Consider the following 9,492-nt stretch of genomic DNA (forward strand, 5'->3'; position numbering starts at 1 on the left):
CCCTGCAGGGGATGTTTGGACAACCATCTGAACAGCTTATGCATGAGGCTCTTAAATACATATTCAACTCAAAAATGGAAGAACGCACCTCTATTCGTGAACATGTGCTTAACATGATGGTCCACTTTAATGTGGCGGAGTTGAATGGGTCTACCATCGATGAGGGCAGCCAGGTTAGCATAATCCTGTATTCTTTGCCGAAGAGCTTCCTGCACTTTGTTAGCAATGTGATTCTTAACAAAGTGAAATACAACCTTACAACTCTCCTCAACAAGTTGCAGACATCCCAATATTTACTGAAAAGTAAGAAGAGGCAGAAGGGTGAGGCAAATGTTGCTTCATCCTTCAGAACGTTCCATAGAGGTTCGACCTGAGGAACAAAGTCTGCACCTTTTGCTTCTAACTCTGCAAAAGGGAAGAAGAAGAAAGGTGGTAAGGGAAAAGGGAATGCACCTGCTAACCCACCGTCTATCGCCCCAAGTAGGCATCCATAAGTTGCTAAGGGAAAGTGTTTCCATTGAAACCAAGATGGACACTGGAAGAGGAACTGTCTTCAATATCTGAAAGAGAAGAAAGCAGCCAAGGCTAAGGCCAAGGCCGATAAAGGTAAATGTGATTTACTCGTGCTTGAAACTTGTTTAGTGGAGAATGATGATTCTGCCTAGATAATTGATTCAGGCGCCACTAACCATGTTTGTTCTTCTTTTCAGGGGATTAGATCTTGGCGACAGTTAGAGGCTGGTGAGATGACGATAAGAGTAGGCACCTGGCACATCGTCTCAGCTGTGGCAGTGGGAGGACTCTAGTTAGCTTTACAGAATAGGTTTTTTGTTTTAAATGATGTATATATTGTTCCTGAACTAAAAAGGAACCTTATTTCTATAAAGTGTTTATTGCAATGTAAATATACTATCTCTTTTAATGTGGATAAAGCATTTATTCATAAAGATGGTGTTTTTATTTATATAGAAAATCTAGAATCGAATTTATATGTGCTAAGGTCGCTAGTCATTAATTCTCTCCATAATATTCAATTGTTCAGAACTACCATAACTCAATCAAAACGTCGACGAATTTCTCCAAAAGAAAATTTTCAACATTGGCATCTACGTTTAGGGCATATCAATCTCAATAGGATTGAGAGATTCGTGAAGAATGGACTTCTAAGTGAGTTAGAAGAAAATTCTTTGCCAGTGTGTGAATCTTGCCTTGAAGGTAAGATGACTAAACGACCTTTTACTGCAAAAGGTTATAGAGCCAAGGAGCCTCTTGAGTTAGTAAATTCTGACCTTTGTGGTCCTATAAATATGTGAGCCCGAGGTGGCTATGAGTATTTTATCAGTTTTACTAATGATTACTCTAGGTACGGGTATGTTTATCTTATGCAATGGAAGTCTAAATCCTTGGAAAAGTTCAAAGAGTTCAAGGCTGAAGTTGAAAACGCATAAGATAGACAGATTAAAACACTTCGTTCAGATCGAGGTGGAGAGTTTTTGGACTCGGCATTCCAGGACTATTTGATAGAACATGGAATCGTTTTCCAACACTCAGCATCGGGTACACCTCAGCAGAATGGTGTAGCGAAGAGGAGAAATAGGACCTTTTTAGACATGGTTTGCTCGATGATGAGTTACGATTCCTTATCGGACTCGTTTTTGGGGTTTCCCAGTGGAGACTACAGTATACATACTTAACTGTGTTCCCTTCAAGAGTGTTGCAAGTACACCTCTAGAGTTATTCAACTTCTCAACATACACAACACTCATCCATAGAAAAATCCATACACATCCTAATCATTAAGTATTTCTAAAGCCAAAACTTTTTATCCTCTCTGTGTATGTGTGTCTCCTTTAATTCAAAATTCAAAAACTGACTTAAGATTTAATTAAGCTTCATCAGTTTTCCTCCTAATCTAGCTCAAGCACCAATCGTCAAGCATCACCACACTCAAGGAAGTAATATGTCCACTAAGGTGCCTTAAGCCTTTTTATTTCAGTATTCATTATTTCTCCTACTTTGTGTTTCTTTCTTTTCTTTGCTAATGACTAGCAAAGTTTTAATTTTGGGGTGGTGAAAAGCATCTAAAAACTTCTTTTATTACCTTCAAATTTAGAACTAATATTGCTAGTTTTATTTAGTTTGACGTGGTTTATTGAGTAATTTCATGAAACTAAGCATCAGAAGCAATTTGTGCGAATATGATTAAAAAAATACCCAGGGCAAAACTCCAATTTTGAGCAATTACGGGTTGGCTATAGAATTAGGAAGAAACCAAGGACCTATCAAACACAGATACTTCATGTGAGGCAAAGAATCCGTATCAGACATGTATCGGATATTGATTTCTACGTGTACTAACCTAAATACGTATCTGACACGCGATTTGGCGTATCTATTTCTACGCGTACTTTTTTTTAAAGAAAAAAACAAGCAACTCATCTAATTTTTCACAATCTAAAACTGGGCAATCTATTTAAAAAGCTCACTACTCGAGTTTAAAACTAAAAGAAAAAAAAAATAAATAAATAATGGACCAAACCTTAGACTAGAATCATCTAATCTTCATCTTCACATCTGAGTCCCCACAAAATCCACCAAAATATAAACCATTTAGATATCTTCAACAATTCAACGAAGAAGTTCTTTGTTTATCTTCATACTTCTCCCTCCAATCTTCTTCTTCTTCTTCTTTGCAATATGAGTCATCTTTTTATTGCATTTTATTAACTATTGTACTTCAACATCTTAGATGTTTTTTTTTTTTTTGTATTGTATTTCAATATTTGTATTCTATTTTGTGCTATTGTTATTAACTTGTATGCTAAATTTATCTATATTCTAGATTTTTTTTAAAGAAAAGAAAATGTATCTTCAGCGTATCAGTATCCTCGTTTTTTATAAATATATATATATAAAATGATGCATCCTTAGACGTATCTGTATCTTAGTATTTTAGAAATTAACGAATCACTGTATCCGATCGTATTCGTATCGTGTAGCCGTATCTATATCTATGCTTCATAGCCAAGGACCCAAGATCAATAAAAGAGGCAAATTTGGAAGGAAATTCGGGGGAGCTAGCGTTGGAAGAACGTTGCAATACTGCTCCTTGACGCTATAGACCCGAGAGCAAGATGGAACAGGGCAGCGTCGCAATGCTACAACTTCAACGTGCGGCTGGCATGACGCCAACGTTGCAACATTGCAACACTGCAAGTATTTTATGAATAAGAACGTGTTCCACCAGGTTGAGGAAGAGAAAAAAAGAAGAGAAAAAGGAGAAAAATGAGAAGAAGAAAAAAAGAGAAAAAGGAGCGCTGACTTTGAGAGATTTTAGTCAGTACAAGAGCTGAATTAGAGGATTATGTTCGTTTTTTGTTGAAAACTCGAGATTTTGATTGAGAGTTGATCGTAACCGGAAGATTGATCGTGATTGTGCAATTTTGTTGAAGAACAATCTGAGATTCGTGGCAAGAGTCAAGAAGATTGTGATTGGGATTCGAACCTATTGATGGGAGATCGTTCTTCTACGTTTAATTTACTTTTTGCTATAATGCTTAATTATTTGTTAAATACTGTTATCAAAATCATGTGTTGCTAAACTCTTTTATTCTAAGGTGTTTGTCGATTTTAGGGATGTTATTTTGAATATTGAATTTACAGTTGATTGATTTTGCATGGATTTCTAAATTATTTGTGTTTAATACTTTTGATTAACTGGCCATTAACTGAATGAACCTAAGTTAACTAGATGTCTCAAGAGGGAGTTTAATTCACTAGACTCAATAATTTAGATTGTTATTTGAAATTATATGAGAATGAATTTAGAACAATGAGGGGTGCAATTAAAGGGTCTTAATGTTGTAACTATTCAAGTGATAGAAGAGATTTGGGTCGATGGGTAGTTATTAGGATAGTTTTAGCTCAAGAGAGGATTTTCTTATTTTAGAACTTCTAACCTCAATCTATCAAATTCAATTAATTGCATGTCATATTCATTGTATTCCCTAAATGAAACAACACATTGGAATTGTCATGTTCTAAATTTTTCTCGTGTGTGATTAAATTTTTGTTAGTCATAGTTATAGACAAAAATCATTTTTTAATTGCCTAAATAAAAATTGTAAAGTAACTGTGATAGCTACGTATAGGAAAATTTTTCTCACACCGGTCCCTGAGGATGATACCCTATTTGGGATTTATTACTTTGATTATATACGCTTCGGCATGCCGCATCATGCCTCAACAGAACGGTGTATCGAGAAGAAAAACATAACCCTGTTAAACATGGTTCGGTTGACAAATGAGCTTTCAGTTGCCTAGATCGTTTTGGAGATACACAGTAGTGACTGTTATATCCTAATGCATTCTCAATCTTTAGGTTTGTTATCAATAAGATGATTCTAGATAGCCTATAAATCATGCAATAATTCCAACTAAAGCCTATTACTACTGAATTGAGCATGCTTTCAATTCAATCATGAACATAAAAAACACACAAAACAAAGACACACATACAAGAAATTTGTGTTGTCAATTCATCAATCCTATATGCTTGTACTAGAAATTGAATCAAAGAATGGAAATCATAAAGAAACGGAAGATCCAATAAAAAAATCCATAACAAGTCTCATAAAATTCAAGAAAATCTCTATAAACCTAAAAACTCAACGTTGTGGCCTTCAACAGTTCATCAAATCCATCTCATGATGCTAAAATTTAACAATTACAACTCAAAATTAAATGAAATCTCATGAATTTTGGCCTAGAATGGCTAAAATCGAGCAATATGCTCCCTAAGACGGCCAAACTCTCCTCTCCCCTTTACCTAATTCAGAAAGAAACAATTTATATTACAGTCATAATGTTGCAACGCTCTTGTCGATCCAGCCCTTGAGCGTTGGGGTAGGGTTGAGGCAGCGTTGCAAGTCTTGTGCAAATTTGAGGCGCGCGCAAATTTCTGCAATTTTCCATCAAAACTCGTATTGTTGCAACGCTCTTGGTCAGCGTTGCAATGCTACCCTACATCCACGCATTCTACCTTACAACATTGCGTTATAGCATCGAGTGAGGGTTGCAACGCTCCAGTCAGGGGCATTTTGATCATTTCTCCTCCTTTAAAGCCCAAATGCTCAAATTACATCCAAATTGCTTTAAATTAACCCCGATTGACATCTTAAGCTCGTTTCTACCTCTTTAGTGCTCAATACCTACAAAATAGCATAGTTAATATGTAAAATCCATAAACAAGCCTAAATTAAGCCTAGGGAAATAGTACTTTTATAACTCTATCAGCATGTCATGCATTTTTTTTTTTTTAATATGTGTTATATTATATGCTTGCATGCGTATTTTTTCATTAGTATTAATATAAGAGTTATATTAATTAATGAAAAGGCATGATCATGCATCATCTTTAAATGTAAATGTGATATTTAAAGTTTAGGTTAATTCCTAAAGTATATATATGCATGATCATACTATATACTTTGCATGATTATAATATAAGTGTTATCTTATATGTTTTAATGTCTGATTAAAAGCATGCCTACTATATAGTTTTTCATTAACATTAATATGTGAGTTATATTATGTATGTTAATGAATGTGATATGCATGGAATATGGTTTTATTAATTTGTTTATAATTGTTATATTCAGTCAATATATGATTCCAGTGCATGCAAGCCTAATGCAATTAGGATAAGATATATTAATTTTTTTTAGATGGTTTAAAATTAGTTTAATTAATCTTCAAATTTTATTTCTAATGAGATTAGATTTAAAATAAATCTTTTATTTTTAGGATTAAAATGAGAAAATAAAATATTAAATTTATAAAACATTTGCTTATAAGGGTTCTTTGTCTCTAAGGAATGTTCTGTCTAGGATTGGGGTAATTAAGCTAACGAAAATGAAACATCCCTACCTAAGAACCAATCTGGAAGGTGAATTAGTCAAATGTATTGTAAGCATAGAATAGATTATTAGAATTTATTAAAGTGTTTTGTCACACCACCGCCCAGGCTACCTTCCTAACCTAAAAAGAGATGTGAGGGCAGTCGATGTCAACCCTCTACCCACTAGTACCTGTAACCTATTCCCTCGCACCTATTCAACCTGATAGACAATTTTATATTTTAACATCACATCATATCCTGCATTCCAATTACAACCATGAAGGCATTCAGAATTCAACCAACATCAGTACCACATAGCACTGCTTATATACATACTTACAACCAAGCAAATATTACATCATTACACACACTAATATTTACAACTTAGGGATCTACCCTTTCCCAACTACATGATTACAAGTTCCAAAACTTAATAGGACAAGACTAAGACTTAGGCAGACGTCAGGTCTTTTAGAACCCTACTACCTCATGGCAGACTAAGAGTTGTAAGCTAGGCTCCAGGAAACCAGCCGCTACCTGAAAGTAAAATATTTTTGAAAGGTTGAGTTAAGATGCCCAGTGAGTGACTAACTTTTAAAATATAAACTAAAAAACATAAGCATACTGGGCTATTTAGAAAATGACTGATAAACATAAATACTTTTATAGTTTCAGGATTAAAAACGGACTTAGCTCAAGTACAAAAACTTTGTACTTTAAATTCATATCATGCACATATCAAAAATCCTGAAATTAAAACATAACTTTGTCTAATCTCGTAAAACATTCATACTTTGCTTGTACTCATTTGCCTTAGTTGAGGAAAAGCCCCTTTTGCTCATACACTCAACATTGATAACCTTGGCTGATGTAGAGCAGTCTCAATACAGTCATAATTGATAATAGTCATACATGCACGTAGATATGCTCTAAAGGCTAATATAATCATATTCATAATGTTTACCCTGGATACCTTCATCTCTTTGAGTATTAGGGGACCTAGATACCTTCATTACCTTGAGTATTGGGTTTCATTACTAGAGTATTGGAAATATGCTATTTACTAAACATACACAGTACTTTAACTCTTAAGCATTCCTTGGAAAACTTGGTGATCAAATAAATAAACATAGTATAGAAGCTCATAGCATATTTTGAATGCTTTCATTGATCATATCATGCTTAAGACTTTGCATAGCAACATAGTTTATAAACTTTCCTTTAGGAAACATTCATGCTTGAAACATGCTTTGAAACCATTGGAGCATCTAGCTCAATAAGGCATAATCTTGATTTTAAAAACATTGAAGCACATAGCATACTTTAAGAGAAAACTCATGCTTTAGCATATGTTAAAAAACCTTACTTTAGGATGGACCATGCATCCAACATACTCATTCTTTAGGGTGAACTATGTATTGAAATCAACTTAAAGAAAGCATCCTTAAAACTTATGCGTTCAACATAAACCATACTTGGAACCATTGAAATAAACATTCACCAATCATATGCAATGAAATCATATTATGCACACTATTCATAAAACTTTGTCACTCACTGTCTCTTGTTAGCTCCCAAAGGATTATAGGTCTTCCCTATTTCTGTTTGGCCTGCCAAGTGTATAAATAACCCTTGGTTAATGACATTGACTCTCTTTTGAACATAAACCTATTTTAACTAACTTGGCTTTTTATGCCTCCTTTTCCTTATCTTAAATCTATCTCTAGTTTCCTTTTTAAGTCCACAATTAAGTATTTAATAACTTATCATACTCAACATTCCGTAAGAAATTCCATATTGGCTTATCAACACTTAGATTTCAAAGCTAATGCATTGCCAAGCCTTGGCAAGTTAAGCACACTAAGCGAGCAGATGGGTGTTCGACACACACTCGGGGTAGGCACTCAAACACGCTCACTAGACTTAGGCATCAGGATTGGAGTATGCAATGAGCCTTGTCCTTACGCGATGAACGTCGCATAAAAAGTAGGTGTTGGATTCTTCCTTTGTCACCAAATTGGACAACCTCGCATGTCTCGCCTATGTTGATGCGCACACACCCCTTGTCGCTAGCTCAACGCCCACCTTCAAAGTCACTCAGTCAGCAACTTACTTCTTCAATCGATGCAGGTGCCTGTTTGTTCATCAACATCAAATTCTAGATTCAACTTCTAAAGCTTATAACTTAAATTCCATTCATCAAAATTAAAAACTTCCTTCTATGAAGTTCTTACATAGCCTCTTAATATCTTACCTCCAATTGTGAGCTTCAGATTCTTCCTAGAGAGCTCTAATTTGCAAAATCTTACAGCTTGCTTGGATAAGTCCAGAAATAAGAGTAACCATTAACCTCTTTAGGATTTCATCATCATTTCATAGAAATTCATTCTCACCAGCCCTGGATCATCTACTGGATTGATCAAGCTTCAATTTGATTGTGGAAGCTCTTCCTTAGCACAAGAGAATTGACCAAACCTCTCTCTTCTTTATAAGCCTTTTTATACTTCCTCTTGCATGCTTACTTTGCCTAATTAATTGACAACTCATGCCACTATCTTTTGTCCTTGGCCTCTAATACTGCCACTTAGCCCACTAATTGGACTTAATTAAATGACTCATTTAACACCTCATCACAAGAAAGGGAAAAATCCTCACAGGCTCACGACCTTTCGGCCACTGCCTTTGTCGCACACCTAGCCGCCCCATTCAGCACCTTACCTTAAGCGTTCAACTACAAGCATAATCGCTTGTTTAAGTGTAAAATAACCTCTAATGAGGTCCAACATGCTTCATGCTATGCTGCCACCAAGGTCATCGCCCCAAGCAGCCCATGCATTAACCTCTATAACTTGCTACCATGGCCTCTTCAGCACATCATCCAAGCCACAAGCTCTTCCATGCCTAGCCTTCTCCTTTTCAACATTCTTCAAAATTTTAATAAGTGTTGGAATTACTAAATTTCGCCCAAGAGCTTCCTCTCCCAACACTTAGAACATTTTTCAACCTTAAACTTGATTCATTCATTTTTAAGGCTTAAATACTTAGAAAATTTTTCCTCCTGTAACTTATCTATTAACTTTGATCTTAACAATTTAAGCTAACTTATCTAACATGCTCTAAGGCAATAATAACATGGTAACTTCTTATGTATAGGCATTTAGGAAAAACAAGTTCTAGTGTTTACATGTTTAATAAATGATAACCATACATTGTTAAACTATCCAATATAAGAGTTATTTTGGCCATATTTAACAAAACATAGATAATTTTTTTGCCTAATTTACCTAAGTAATGAATCATCATTTTTAAAAACTTAGTGGGAGGAAAAAGGTATATATGATATATCATTTTCTTCTCACGTTCTCCCTTGAAGTACACACCGTGAGATCTATACTCGGTCTCGTGGAACCTCTACTTGTGTCCCCCTTCAGAAGGTGTTTGCATGGGTCAATATCAAGGTGAATGGAGAAAGTGGTTATAGTAAGTGTGAGAGGGACATGTGTCAACATATCCTGTAGTCTCCTTCATTAGTTTGGGAGTGAGATTTCATGCTCGACCTCGTGGCACCTCTACTTTTTCCCCTTCAGAAGGTG

This window comes from Benincasa hispida, chromosome 9 (genome assembly GCF_027475165.1).
Source record: "Benincasa hispida cultivar pf3 chromosome 9, pf3_genome.v1.1, whole genome shotgun sequence".
Lineage (NCBI taxonomy): Eukaryota > Viridiplantae > Streptophyta > Magnoliopsida > Cucurbitales > Cucurbitaceae > Benincasa > Benincasa hispida.